At 42.7% G+C, this 15581-nt stretch overlaps 1 long non-coding RNA gene across 1 annotated transcript; it reads right to left on the bottom strand.

The window, feature by feature from the left end:
* Positions 1–586: 586 nt before the first annotated feature.
* On the bottom strand, positions 587–10368 carry LOC121469479 (uncharacterized). Its single transcript, XR_012053891.1, has 3 exons — positions 8718–10368; positions 7856–7988; positions 587–3571 (listed from the first exon to the last, which is right to left on the bottom strand). It is a non-coding gene; the product is annotated as an uncharacterized lncRNA (long non-coding RNA).
* Between the last annotated feature and the right edge of the window lie 5213 nt (positions 10369–15581).

The following is a 15581-nucleotide window of genomic DNA, read 5'->3' as shown; positions in this document are numbered from 1 at the left end:
TAGCCTGTGTGTTTCACAAGTTTTGTGCGGCTCTGTTGATCCAACTGAAAGGTACAGCAGGAACAGCTTGAGAGGCATATGTGGGTTTATTCCCTCTCACTACCTCTGTTCTCATCAGGCATATTTTACCAGTCAATTGGACTTTGGATGGTAGGGACGTCATTAAAATAAGAGTAAAATCAATGAAAGAACCAAACTTTTTTTTTTCCCCATCCAAATATTGCACTGAAAAATCTGCTGCTGCCATAAAGTGCAGAAATAAATACTACTCTGCACTGATGGGTTCTTTAAAACCATCAGAAGGCACGAAACACAATTATTTTTCTATCACAATTCATTTTCTCCAGATAAGCACATTTCACAACAGTGTGCAGTTCCCCCTGGAGCCCCCAGGCTGTGCTCCTGGTTTCAGTCACAAGTGCACGCATGGGCCGTGGGAGGGGATGACAACGTGGTCCAAGCGGTGTGTTTGAAAATACCTCGACATTGGCACAGCTCTGGGCCTTGCTGCAGGTTTTACCTTATGAATGTTGGTTTGAGGAGGGGCTGGGGTTTCCAGGGTTATCTCCCAGGGCAGTGCGGCTCTGCTGGGCTGTGCTAAGTTCAACACTGCTCGTGTGTGGCACCAACTTCACTTGTATGGCCATGTTGTCCTGTCCCTGTGCCACTGCCTATGCCCCTGCCAGAGTTGCTTCCACAGCATGATTCCTCCAGGAGCACTATCCTGGCATTGTGGGCAAGCATCCCTGTTGTGGTTTAGGGACCTGTGCAGCAATAACTGCTTCTGCCCCTTCTCTCATTAAGATAGTTTGGACTCTGGCACAACCGGGGCCTTAAGCATGGTGAAAAATCTGCATTAACAGCCAGACCCATAGCTTGGTGTGGGGCTCCTGGAGAGTTACCTCTGGAAGGCAGAAGCAGTGTCCATGGGCTAAATATTTTTTTCAGCCTTGGGGCTCTCCAGAGGAGACCAACACTGCTGGGACATGTTGGAGATGACAGCATGCCCCCAGGTGAACAGGAATGCTGAGGTCACATGATTGTCATTCTCTTCCTGTAAGTCTGTGCAACAGGGCTGAAAATGCATTTTTCACATGTATTTTCTGTTTAAGTATGGGAGGCAGCATAAATAAACTTGCAATTCGGTCTCACCTCTGTGCAAAACTGAAAAATATCATCCAGTTAGGTGTTTTAAAGCACATTAATATTTAATTCCTACTCTAAGGATAGGCCAGTAGGGGAAGCTGGAAAAAGTTTACCATATTCTTATTATTTTTGCCTGTGGGCAAAAGTCCAACAAATCTTTCAAGAGAGAGATAATTACGTGAGGATGGTGCGGAGACGTGTGTTGTAGCACACGTGAATGCTGACCTGGCTGCTCCCAGCAGCCAGCAGGGCTGCTGTGATGCTCAGAATTACATTTCCTTCTGGGAGACTGCAGGAGAAAGAGCTGAGGGATTGGGGTGAAAGCAGGAGGGGCTTGCTCAATTACAAACCCTCAATTTTTACCTTGTTGATCGCTCAGGGAAACAAGGGATGCTGATGAGGGATTGGAGACCAGTTTGGAGTCTGAGCATATTCCTTCCCCCTCTGTGCCAGAGCTTGGCTATTGCAAAACACCTGATGGGAGGTGATGATGCAATTTGCAGTCAGATAAGGGTGTGCATATTTATGCAGGCTGTACGAGGTGGGAGAAGGAGCCCTTGTGCAGGAAATGTAATGTTATTTGAAGAAACATGCCTCATGACCACTCTAGTTGGCCTTTTCATTGCAGTTCTATTTTTAACATTCACTAAGGGATTCCATATGGATGGAGTTTTTTTCCTTAATTTTTTATTCCCCCCCCATTTTTTTTTCTTTCTTTCTTTCTTGGAGGGGGCACAATGGTGGGAGAATGAGGCCTTGGCAATGTTTGTGGTAGTTTCATGATCAAAGCTGAAAAATGGGCTGTGATGTCAGGGAGCTTCTAGCTAAGCTGCTGGGTAATATTGTCTGGCTATATGGAGAGATGTGAGGGAGGCAGATGCAAAAAAACAATAGGGTGCAAAAACTGTCTTTGTCATGCCTTTAATGGGTACCTTTTTTTTTTTTTTTAATATTTGATTGTGGCTAAGCAATAAGCATGCCTACCTGTAACTCCAGAAACACATTTTGAATTCCTTAAATTGCAACAAAGGGGTATGTTTTATATGTAAAACTTGTGCGTGTGTATTTTTTTTGTGTGTGCGTGCGCCTTTTATTTCATTCAAAAGAAAGGCCTGTGAGGACTAGAAAAAGAGGAGGATACTGTCTCTTTATGAATACTAATAAGGAAATCAAGGGGGACAATGGCACTTCAAGTTTCATCTTTCCATTTCCTAGAGGCGCAAACTCTGCAAGTTGTCACCTTGGTGTATTCAGTGCCTCTTGAAGCACTAGACTCCTCCAGAGAGAATGTCAGCCCCAGCCCTGGGCAGTTTTGACAAACAGAGTATATATTGATACATGATAAAGTATGCTAGAAATCACCCCAGCGCTAAAGGCTACTATAGTTTTAATATCATCATTTGAATTAACAAGCATTCTGTGGAGAAATAATGAGCTTTCATTATTCAGAACATCATCCTTACCCCGGGAACTCAGAAACCATTAGCTCTTGAGAACTTAATGAAAAGATGATAAAGAATGTTTTAGATAAAAGTTTGAACGGGTGCACTTGGTAACTAAGGTAAAATATTAATGTTTCTCCCAATGATGAATTGCTGTTGCTAAACTTGTGCTTGCTGAGGAGATGGAGGGGCACGTAGGTGCTCCTGTGGGCAGTGGCTGGGATGGAGGGCTGTCACGCACTGCCAGTATGCCCCATGCTACTGCCTGCATCCTTTGTTGAAAGGAATGGGAGAAGAGAGTAAGTTGGGTATTCAAATCTCCCCATCCTCCCCAGCAGCTATTTTCCTGCCATGGGACTGAAGCTAAAAACCTTTGCTGTTTCTTTCTTGCTGGGATTCCCCCCCACTTTTTTTTTTTTTTTTAAATTTATTTAACATGATAGGCAACGCAATACAGCCAAGAGGGAGTGGGAAGGGGTGTAAGGAACAAAATGACCCAGCGCAAAAAATTCAGTCCTGAAGCTGCCAACCTGAGGCTCATTTTGGGCAGATCTGAAGCGCTCAGGCCGAGCATGGTTGCCACTTGCTGAAATTCCATATGGGTGGCTTGCTACATGTCTGCAATAAAAACCCCCAGTGCAATAAACGAAGAAAAAAAAATATATAAAAGTTTAAATTTTATTGGGTGTAAAGCTCTTAAAGAACTGCTGTTCACAAAGAGTATAAAGATTGCTGAGACTCGGTGTACGTACCCCTACTAAAACGCGTTAGTCCTGCTGTTTTCTTTCTTTAACTGTAGCAATTTGCTTTCTTGCTGTTCTATAATCCTTGCACTTACCAGCATGGAGGGCTCGCAGCCTGCTTCCACCTGTGGGCAGCTGGGAGAGGCTGTCTGTCCTTCCCAGGCAGGTGGAGAAGTGCTCGGAGACCACCGAGGTTGGTATGGCTGTGGAAGGGTTTGTTCCCGCTAAAGAGCGTGGGGGCTGGGGGGGAGGAGAAGGAAAACAAATGGGAATAAACTATCACATAAACAGTCTTAAGTCACAGTGTTTGCTGCTAACAGATGCATTTAGGTAAATGCTGTTACCTCAAGAGGTGTTATCTTCTGGGGATCCTTATCATAATTTTGTTTTAAATCTGAACAGCTGTTGTTTAACTACCACAGACCACAATTTATCTACAGCTTGAGGCCATAAAGGTACCTTTATTACACTCTCTTTCTTTTTTTTTCTTCCATTTGATTTAATTTCAGTGTGTCTGACACCAAAATGCTATATACAATTTGCATATTACAATATGCACTATTGCAGATTCCATACACAGCTAAATGGGAAAATCAGAGCAGAATGGTAAATGGGGAAAGCTTGCAATGACAAATAAAAGAGGAAGATGAGCTCCCATGTTTCATTTACATGTAAAATATTCTGACAATTGTTGTTTCCCCAAGAACAAAGAGCTGGTTTTTCTAGGGTGACTGGTTTATGATGGCTGCAAGAAAAAAAAAAAGGATGTTTTTTTTGGCACCGGAACAGAAGCATGCTTATCTGAATTGAGCCCTGGGGCTTGCCATATATTTGGAATAAAACTTAAGTCTTACTTAAGAAACCAACAAATATGGAAGCATGAACCATAGAGTACTAAGACTGAAAATCACCTCTCTCTGGACAGAATACTGGAAGGGACTTAAGGGAAAGATAATTTTGTTCTGAGTCACCTGGTCTTTTGTAGTTGATCTCTGAAGTTTATTATGGGGTACAGGGAGGGGAGAAGTGTTGCAGATGTTGCATATTTTGTAGTGGATTTGTAGGGAATTCTTCTAACCTGTATATCTCAGGTGGTATCTTCCGGACATGCCCAGTAATGTGTACCTGAATTTCTCACTGCCCTGCTGCAGAATAGGTGCATAGTTCTCTCTGTACTTCCCTTTCCCTTGAGGAGGCAGGAGGCCTCCAGAGTTGTCAGTCTGGCAGCTTTCACCAGCACAAAAACTATGGTAAGTCTCCCCAAATGTAAAGCTTTATGCAAGAATTTGACTTTGAAGAACTCTTAACACTTCACCCAAACCTCTAGAGTTCTGCTTTGCTAGTTCGTTTGGAATAAATAGTAATAACATCTCAATTACATGTATAGTGGCTTAATGATGGAAAGGACATCTCGCCACTTTTGCTCCCGTTTCCTCCATCCTAGCTGTGAATGTGAAAGCTGTTTGTGTCTCTGAGAGTGAGTGGATGTTGTTGAACTGTTTTCCTAAATGCAGAATACATTAATCTGTTGACACTTACAAAAAAAAAAAAAAATACCAGAACTCAGCTTCTAATTGACCTTTCATATTCCAACATCTATCACATAACATGACTGTTTAGCTGGGCTTTTCAAGGACAGTGTGGAGAAAAAACACCTTGTAGGGGACCCCACTTGGGCTGGGGTCTATGTGACCTCTAAATAACTGTCCCTTGATGACACTTGTGGATGCTATTGGTGATCAAACTTTGCTGTGATCCCATCTGCCAAAAATTTCTTTTTGCTTCTGAAATCTATCCTGGCCGATTTAATTTGTCAGTGGAAGTTTCCCCATTTGTGTCCTTTAGGTATTGTGCAGAGCTCAGTGCCTTCAAGTGAACAGTAGTGGGTTTTATTGAAGTACGTGCAGGTACGAACTGGCGGCTAATGTCTCTTGTATAATATTGCTCCTGAAAGAACAACTCCACAAAGAATACTGTCTAGAATTACAGGGCAAGAGCAAGTCAACAGTTAATTGGCTGTGCTGTAATTACTTCTAGATGCATAATGTGCAATACTTATAGGACTTGTAGAAGTGGCATACAAATTTCACAGTGGTCTCTTGGTACTTTATCGTGTGTGGAGGATTTTGGTAGTCTCTGTAGGTCTTGGGATTAATGGTACAGTTATAATTTATTCCTTCTCTGCTGTTTTAAATAGTGTGGGTTTTTTTTTTTTTATTTTCCTCTTAAAAAAAATAAGTCTGTCTTTAATTGTCTCAAAGGCTAGACTGAAAAATAGGACAGATGCTGTTCAAAGGCTCTGTCATTCTTTTCTAGGATGGAAGTAATTCCACTTGCTTTCTGTTTGCTTGGAGTGGCTCACACTTCTGCCGGTGTGTGGCAACCGCATGTCATGTGCTGTGGTACCACAGCCCAGTGGGCTGCAGACCTTACAAAGACCTTACAAAGATGAATATGGAAAGTGAGACAGATGTAGTTTTCGAATCTCTGGAACCCGATTTTCCCCATCTTTTAACCTCAGGGTTTATAAGATGTAATTTCACTGAGCATATGGAATGACTATTTTAGTAATATTGGGCAAAGATCTGAAATGGCCAAGAGCTTTGTGTGTGGGAATATGAATGAGATCTTTAGAAACAGGGCCAGGCAACAGTAAATTCTTGACCTGGCTATGTCTCATGGTTTCAACAGTCCCCAGAGCTGTGGCTCTTTGGATGTTATCCAAGCCTCTGAAGTCAACCATAATCTTTCCCACTGCAGCCGTGAAGAGGCTCTGCAATTTGGTGGCACAACAAGCACATTTCAGGGCTGCTGAAATCACACTTGAGAAGCCAGCTCGGAGGGACTTGTGTGCATGTGAGGTTTGTATGTGCTTGGTTTGCTCATCTCAAGTGACGTGGATACAGAAGTTAAAGTGAAGCTTTATAACATTGACTTTGGAATCCCCAAAATGTCATTTGTATTTTACCTTATTAAATATGGAAATTGTGTCAAAGGTAAATGTCAAGGGGCTGTAAAATTACCCTTCTTATCTCCTGTACGTTTATCAGTTGATAAATGGAAAGAAGCTGCTGCCAAAATAACTGTGAATGAATAATTTATAAATGACTGATGCATCGTGTATGTTGTTTCAGGCAGAAAACAGTAGGATATCAATAATCAAAAGAAGTTGGATTAATTTAGCAGTATTTTGCTGTTAATATTTTTATCTAAATGCTGCAGTCTGGACCTTTGTTATGAGGTCCTTCTCTTTGTCACTGAGGACTGATCTACAGATCACTGAAATCAATAGAGTCAGCTGTTTGTTTCAGCAGGCTGTGAATCAAATTTATAATATGCATATATAGCTTTTTCCCTGCTTTTATGGTGCTCTGAATTTGAATTTATTTAATGCTACGTCTCTCAGCATGGAATTTAGTTCACATGTTTCTTTCCTACCCATGTTCCTGTGGGCTGAATGTCCTAGATAGGAAATTTGGAGAACTTGATGGAACAAGGATGGGTGAAAGGTGACTGCAAAAACAAATTCCATATCTTCTCCCATATTTCAGTTCCTTTGTTTTTATTCACACAGGGGAAACTGATTTCTTGAAACTTAGATTTCTATGCAAGGTAGACTTTTTTTCCCAGCATGTATTTTTCTCATGCCTTCCCCTAAACAGAGAACATTTAGGAGATTTTCAGCACTGACCATTGTGAATAAGGTTAAGCACTGAAGAGGTGAACTAGATTCTTTCTTTCTGTTCTTTTCCATGTGATTTAAATATGGCCCATTTTGCCCATCACATGACAGAGCTGCCAGAGATTGCCTCAAGCTAGTTTATGGCTTTAACTAAAGGTCATCTCAGGGGGGAAAAAATCCCATGGAGCAGAGGGGAGGAGAAGAATGTATTTTAAAAAATACATTAAAATGGATTTTAAGCATTTGTTCTGAAGAATACAAGTGAAAAAGAGAAGCTGCCATTATATTGCAGTGAGTCAGGAGAAGAAAAAATAAAACCACCACCAATAATAATAAAAACCTCTCTTCCTCTGCGTAGCACAGCGCCTCACAACAGAAGGGTGCACAAAGCAACTGCCTGAATTTTGTTCTACGGCTTTCTCTACCTGACCTAGATATCTGGCTAGCAGTTCACCACTGCAGAAAATGCCATAGTGCAAAACTCCTACCCCACTGGCTGCTAATAAGAGCAATTCTCACATCCACAGCTCTGCATCCCTCCTCACCATGTAATTGGTCTGACTCTCCCAGCTAGCTGCCTCTCCTCCTGTAGTCCCACACTGGGAAGAGAAATCCCAGACGTCCTGAAGGCTGAGGGGCTCCAAAACTGTGCTATGTTATCAACAGCTACATGGTTAGCTAACTGCTGTGACTAAATGGAGATTGGGAAGCACTGCAGGCAAGGGATGAAAAGTGATGCCCTCCCATAGCACAATGCTGATATGCAGAATTGGCCAAAACAACAAAACTTCACAGACAGTGCAGCAGAAGGCATTGGCTCTCTTGTTTGGGCATTTTATTACCTGGAGCTAAATGTGCAGAGAAGGGAGATAATGAAGTACTTGACTAATTCAGTGTGATCCAGCTGGCTAAGCCAGAGGGGCTGTAGGGCAGGAAAAGCTACAGAACTCACTGCTAGCCATTTTCCCTTGATACCTGTGAAGCCAAAACAAAGAAGTGCAGAGATCAAAAAGCAGAGCAATATCAATATCGGGAAAGGGGAGGGGGACAACAAAAGGGGAGGAGAAATATCTAAGATTGCCTCCCCATCCTTTCTCCCTTCTGTGCTTTATTTAGTAGTGGGGGGGAGGGGAAGGTTATTTTCATTTGCCTCATGCTAACTTCTAATCTATTTGAGAAATTCACCAACCACCCAAACGTTTAGTGCCCCGTGTGTCACAATACTCAATGCCAGCCTAATTTTTAAAATTTTATCTACCATTTGTGCTTGGGGAAAAAAAAAAGACAGGTTTTGTAATGCAGGCATGTGCAATGGTAGTGCATTCAAAACTCCATATTCCTCCCTTTTTCCACAACCTAAAAGGCTGGATAAACTATATGATTCTTATCCAGGGGGAAATTAGAAAATGTAAAGTGTGTAAATCCTTCTCCCTGGCTCCTAGGCACTGGTTGGATTTTGCTGCTGCATGTGGGTGTTTTTTTTTCCTCCGACAACCCAGCTATTTAAGTACACAAGACACATTGCTCACTCTGTCCCTTCCCCTACCCTGACTTCTCCTCACTATCTGTCTATGGAGTACAATGCAATTCCAGCTGCCCTAACAAGCTGTTGCCCAAATTAGAGTGTAGCACTTGTAAAAAAGCTGGTAGCCAGTGAAAGGCAGTTACCACATTTTATTAAACGTAGAAAGCCAAGCTTCCTACCTGGTGTAACGTAGGTGCAATGCCACAAACGGAAATGGAGAAATGCCCACATCCAGCAGGGCTGAATTTAGCTCGTGGTGCTCTCATCATGGCTGCCAGGGAGTGAATCACTGCTGACCAGTCTGTCTGCCAGCCGCTGTTCATACCTTCTTTTTCTATTTTTTTTTTTTTTTTTTAAATTTGAAGACAGGCAGACACTATGCATCATTCAGAGATGAGCATCACAAACACGCTTTGCAAGGAAGGCAACCACAGCAGACTGCCAATGCTCTTCCAGTGCCAATTAGAGTGATGGTTTAATCGTAAAAGCAGATTCACTAAAATAGGATCAGAGCCAAGGCGTTTGTGATTTGGAAGCTTGTGCTAACTTTTGATAGCTATCATCAGGGGCAGCTGATGTGACATCACCCTGCAATTCTGACTCATATTTTTAATGGACCACATGCCTTTGCATGATAATTTTGCTGCTAGAGTTAGCTTGGCATGAGCTCAAGAGACAGAAACACCAGCAACAAAATCTGAAGATGTGTTGAGAATTTGCAGTTGTCATGGAAATCTGGGGTAGTTGCTGTTGCTTACCTCCCCTCTAAAATGGAAGTCTACGTTTGCTCCCTCCAGCCTGGAAGCTAAGGAAAAGAACTAGAGGTGGCTACTCTCTGACAGTGTGGATTTGAAGATACAGGAAGCTCCTTTTAGCATTATGTATATTTTTTTTCAGAAATATTTTTTGCTGAAAAAATACTTTCAGCCCTGGAAAAAGTCCACTTTTCTTGCACTGGCCCAGTTTTTTTTCCATAAGGTCATGTTGTGACCATAATATGTCTGGAGAGCACCTTGCAAAGGGCACTCTTAGGTGAAGGGGCAAATGTGAAGTGCTGGCTTGTGCTAAGCCTCGGCTGTTGTGGTGCAGTTGGGATTTCAGTGGAGCATTGGTCCTCTTTTGAATGGGAGCAGCCTGTGCTCTCCATGAGAGAACATGGGGGTTAAAAGATGGTGTGTGTTTTAACTCAACAATTCCACGTGATACAGATTAGCAGGTGCTCATAAATAACTCATGAGTTCAGAGAGTCATTACAACCTGACCTGGCCACCTCCAGTATCAATACATCTACCAATAGCAGTGATGAAAATTATTAAGACAAAGCCTCTTAAGGCACTACTGGATTTAGTAGTGTGAGGAGAGCAGGAATGTACTTGTCCCTGGAGAAACAATAACCTAGAGCTATGTTGTGTTTAAGAAAAAAAAAGGGAATAAAACTTTGTGCTCCTGCTGAGGACCTGGGTGTGATGCTGGCTGAAGTATACATATGTGTGCATATACATGCCTTGCAGTTTCTCTCTGCTCGTGTTGTGTGCTGTAGCTGACAAACTATAATCACTTCAAGACGACATATTTCAGAGCAGTGCCCTACTGGCACAGAGCTGCCAACAAACTCTCTTCATATCTTCCCTGCTCTTAGAATGCTTGGCTTTTCAGCCTTCACATTATTAAGTCTAGAAACATGGTTGGAAGTTACTGCCATATTTTAAACCATACCTCTGATAACGTTAGTTTTTGGTGACGTGTTGAAGTAGGAAGTGGTTAGGCAGCATCGTGCAACATGCTATCAAGGTAGTGCCTGGCTTGGAGGTGGCAGGTGCAGGTAAGACCCTATGTAGCTGCCAAATTTGTGGGAATATTCAAGAGAAAAAGGTATGTGTGTGCTGTAAAGCTCAGTGTGCAATGTTAGACAGCTTAAGCCTCAAATTAAGTCATGGCTTAAACCCTCTTTTGCAAACGGCAGGAGCATGTAGATTTTCTTGAGCGCATTAAGCATCCCATCTTTGCTGTTGGGATGACTTTATACTAAGGTATGGTATAAGCTTGAAACCAGCTTTTACCAGCTTTATTAAGGCTTTTTTTTTTTTTTTTCCTTTCCAGATGCAGTTTTGGCATAGGCTGTTACAATACAAATCACAAACTCAAGGCTGGTGAATGGTCTAGAGATTAAACCATATGAAGAGCAGCTGAGGGAGCAGGGTGCCTAAACTGGAGGAAAGGGAGGCCGAGGGAGGGACCTTATTGCTCTCTACGAATTTCTGAAAGGAGGTTGTAGCCAGATGGGGATCAGGCAACCAGTGACAAGATGACAGGACACAGACTCAGGCTGCAGCAGGGAAGGTTTAGGTTGGAGGTCAGGAAGAGCTTTTGCCCTGAAAGGGTGGCTAAACATTGGAATGAGCTGGTCATGGAGATGGTGGGGTCACCACTCCTGGAAGTGTTAAAGAATTAACTGGATATGGCACTTAGTGCTGTGGTTTAGTTGGCATGGTGGTGATCAGCCAAAGGTCAGACTTGATGATCTTGGAGATCTTTTCCAACCTTAATGATTCTGTGATTTTAATAAGGATTAAAAGTCAGAACACAGTGGCTGGAGTTGGTTGACATTCAAGGGGTGGAGTTAAAGAGAGGGGTTGTGTTGCCAAACTTTCACCTGAACACAGCTTTCTTTAAGGTCCCTTGGAAGTTGGAAGCACAGTGGGTCCCAGCATATACAGCTTGCTGGAATTCTGTTTCAGAGCTGTGGCTCCCAGCTCCCTCTAAACATTGTCCATCTGCTCCACTGTTGCAGGAAAATGCACTAGGCTACTGCCAGAATGGAAATCTATTGAGGATGATGCCATGTTTATTATAAGGAAACAAGTCTGGCTCCTGTTAGCCTTGCTTACTTTTCTAAGTAAGGCTTCTTTTCCCTCGGACAGTGTGAACCAGCACCACATTTTTGCTTGGCACCCAGGAAGGCAGTGGGGACGCCTGGAGGGAACTGCTGGCTTCAGTGGCCATGTGTGCCTGGGTCACCTGAGGACTTGCAGGGGTCAGGCAGACATCAGTTGGATAAAATCTCTGTGCCCTGCCTTGTGCCTCTAAATGTTACACTCATGTTTAAATAACTCACAGGTCAGTTGTTTTTCTATTTTGAGCGCATGGCAAACCAGGCAGAGGCAGCTTGTAAAACGAGTGACTAATTTCCAGCGTTTTTTTCCTTTCCACTCCCTCTGCAGCCTCTCTCCCTGAAGGTGGTCATGAGGCAACCTTACCCTGGCGAGAGGAGATCAGCAAGCTGGGAAAACAGAAAATCATCCTTTATGCCTGTGAAGACATGGTGGAAACTGTATTTCTACATGGGTTGTGTTTTGGGGTTCTGGGATGTAGGGGGATATTTTCCCCAGTACCCACAAGCTGGTGGAAACCTTCTGCATCTTTTGCAGAAGATTTCTGGAAGGGGGAGCTGGTGCTGTGGGTCCTAGTGAGGTGTCTCCCACAGCTCCCAGCGAGGAGAGGGACAGATCAGGGAGGGAGGGCAGTCAGTATGGCTGCATGCAGGATCTTTGCTCACTTTTTGTGCCAAAAAAACCCACAACCCTGCAGTTTTTTTTGCTGGTGGTGGCAGAGTGCCTGAGGGGCAGTGGGACATCCCTGCTTTGTCAGAAGGCTCCAGCTGTAGCTGCAGCTCTGCAGCAGAAGGGAAAAGGGAGGGAGCAGAGGGAGAGAGCACTAGGGCCAATTCCTAGGAGCTTGTGCACTGGTTTAGACCTTTCCTCCCTTCACTGTAACCTCTGTCTTCCAGCCATGGCTGCCTGCTTGCACTAATTACTCCTCACTCCCTAGATGCATTCATTTCAAGCTACCTTTAGGGTTTAGAGTGCAGAAACCGACTGACCAAGGTTGAAGGCAATTAACAAACAGGTTATTCTAAATTAACAGCTTCTTTTAACCAGCTGTCCAGAACAACTTTGTTTTTCTAAAGCACAATTAGCAAGGCAATGCACCTCAGTGAAAAGATGGATTGGGATTTTCTTTTGTTATTGTTTGCTTTTTTCCTTTTTGACTCTTTTAAACTTGTGCCAATTCAATACTAAGCACTTCCAGCTTGGATTTAAAAGGAGTGTTGAAATATACTGATTGCCTAAATGAATTGTAAATGGCATAGCATGTTGAGAAAGAGCAGTCCTTTTACTTCCATTGGCTATCTTGCATTACATCAACATGGGTTTGCTTTTGAATGGCATATTGAGATGCCAATGCTTTCTTCAGGCATTGATTTTTATTTTTTTTTTCTGTCTTGCCTTCTCTCTTCACACAGATGCTTTGTGCATGATTGCGTACTGACTTCACTGTTTCATGAAGCACTGGATTTGCAGACAGGAGCAGGCTCAGCCCATACCCTGAGCCCAGCCAGGAGCCATGAGGACAGTGTGAAGAAAAGCCCAGGCTCTTAAGCTTTGATTCCTGCAGGAGCTTGTTGCCTTGGCCTGGGTGCTCTAAAGACTTTTACTGCTTTCTCATCAGCAGAGAGTGTGAAGTGATCGAGCTGTTCCCAGAAATCTAGGAAGCAGAAAGTGCTGTTAAGTCTTTAATACTGCCAGAAATCTTCACTTTTCTCAAGGTTTTACAATTAGAACTATACTACCTCCTAAGGATGTTATGAGAAGGAACTTGCACCAGTCATTTTGAGGCACTCATTCAGAACACACTGGCCTTGGTTGTCCACCTCAGTTCAATAATGTGCCTCCTGATGCAGCTTCAAGCCTTTGAACCCCCTTGTGTCAGACTGAATTTTGTTTTTAGGGTGATACAAGGTCATCCTGACTGATTGATCTCAGCCTTGAGAAATATTGCCCAAGTGTTTAGCTGAGACCGACTCCTTAATTTTTCTTCCACCAGTTTTACTAATGTTCCCTTTTGCAATGCTGAATAAGTTTTGCATCTTCTTTGGTGTGTCTTTCCAGTCTTTCACATTATTGTGCTTTCCTTAGCTATTGTGTGAACCACAAACAATTACCAGGGTGCAGCTGGACGTTCACACAGGGCAGGAGTTCTGAAAATAATTGCCCCATCAATGCTAACAGCCTTCCAAGTTAGACTTGGTAATTCTCAGAGTAAATCCTGACTGCTTTTGGTGCAAAAGTGAGCAGGTTTGCCTAGCCTATCCTCAGCAATAATTTTTTGTCAACTTTTTGAATTGTTCTAATTTCTTTGTAAGAGAATGTGTCTGTGTTTTTTTTTTTTTGTTGTTGTTGTGGTTTTTATTTTTGCCAGCTTTTCATCTTCCTTGGTTAGTTCTGCTAGCCCTCCAAGCTATTCTGTGGCTGTTTTCTATGAAGTCCCTCCAAACTGCCATTAGTTTTTGTTTACATGAAACACAGAATTGAGCATGTTTTTTCCATAGTAGACTGCACCCGATCAATATAGATAAAAACCATTACTGCCCTGTTACTTGCTGTCTCTGCATATGCAGCCTAAAATTGTGGTGACCTTTTTTGCTGTCAGACTGCATTGTGGAGTCATGTCTAATTTACTATCTGTTACTGACCCTCAGTCTCCTACCCATTGCTGCTTTCTAGGTTTGTGTGGTCTGGAGGTTTTTTCTTTTTTAGTAAGAAAAAACATAGCTGTATTGTATTTTTTCCCAAGTTGAACTTAATTTTGCAAATTTTCTGTTTGCAGGCTCAGTCTCTCTACATCTCAGTTGTTTCTGTGCCCTCGCTGTTTTTCCATGCGTTGTGGATTTTGTAGTCTCTGTAAATCTTATCCAGAGGAATTTTAGCCTTTTAACATGATTCCATTAGAAGAAATGAAAGGTTTCACTGCCCTGCATATGTCTGTCAAATTTTTTGTTTGCAGCTGTTGCATATATGCATCATTAGTGTATTTAGCAAGTGCTGATAAAAGGAAGCTGAATGACAGGTAGGTGACTTGTGGTAGCTGAGTGACAGACAGGGAGGTGGCTATGGGCAGGTGGCTTGTTGGCTGTGTGATGGCTGAGTCCCTTTGAAAGGGTGAGATCACCTGTAGCCATGCCAAAAAGGAGATGATGAGCAGGGCGGTGTGCTGGAGGGCTGCTGTGGGACAGAAATCCAGAGGCCTGGCATGGAACTACAAAGAGATGGTGAAAGACAAACTGGAACACATATGGAAAGACAGGGAAGTGTGGGGCAGCTCACCGTGATGGAGGGGAATGTTTAGGTGAATGGAGAAGTCTTACCTGTCATGTGTTCTTAATTCAGTGTTTGCTGACATAGCTCCAGCTTGAAGGTGAAGACAAAGCAAACTCCCATCTTGTTGATGTGCTTTCACTGATTTAGTTGTCCTACATATCAAGTAGCTTTCCATAGCACTGCCTGTCTACTGTAGGGAAGAAAAGGGTATTCTGGGGTGTACCAGATAGTCCAATTTTCTTTCCAGAAAATCCATGAGGAAAAGAAAATTATTTTCATCATGTCTTAATTCAGAAAAGGATGTGTAATTGTTTATGAGGAAAACAGGCATTGAATATATGGGTTTATTTGAACCCTGTGTGCAAATTCCACTGGGAAGTTTCAGTAGGCTCCCTCTGAGTCAGTAACAGGGAGGGTAAAAGAATCTCCAGATAACTGTGACCTGAAATAATTTCATTTCTTGTAGCTCTAGTAATATGCAATGTGTATTAATACACAGGTATCAAGATGAAAGAACCTACTACTCGTAAATTTTAATTTGGAAGTTTAACAAATGCTGAGTGATTTCTCTGATTTCCTGGCAATGCTCAGATTAACAGCTGTTGACTGAACTAGAAAAAAAATTGACCTCATACCGTTGATCTTGGGGAAGCTATGGTCACTGTGTGCTGGCTCAGGATCTGGTCATAAGAGTGCAAATTACTCAAAATTGGCATGTCAGTTTTGCTCTTCATCTGCCTGCTACTAAGGTCAGTGGTACTAAATTGTAGGGTCTGTGGCCAGTGTAGTAGCTTCAGCAGTACCACTGTTTATATAATGAATGTTTATGTGAAACATGCTCATGCTATCAATTAGCTTGGTTTGCTTCTCTGGCTTTTCCTCATA

This window comes from Taeniopygia guttata, chromosome 2 (genome assembly GCF_048771995.1).
Source record: "Taeniopygia guttata chromosome 2, bTaeGut7.mat, whole genome shotgun sequence".
Taxonomy (NCBI): domain Eukaryota; kingdom Metazoa; phylum Chordata; class Aves; order Passeriformes; family Estrildidae; genus Taeniopygia; species Taeniopygia guttata.
This window is presented reverse-complemented; position numbering and strand designations above follow the sequence as displayed.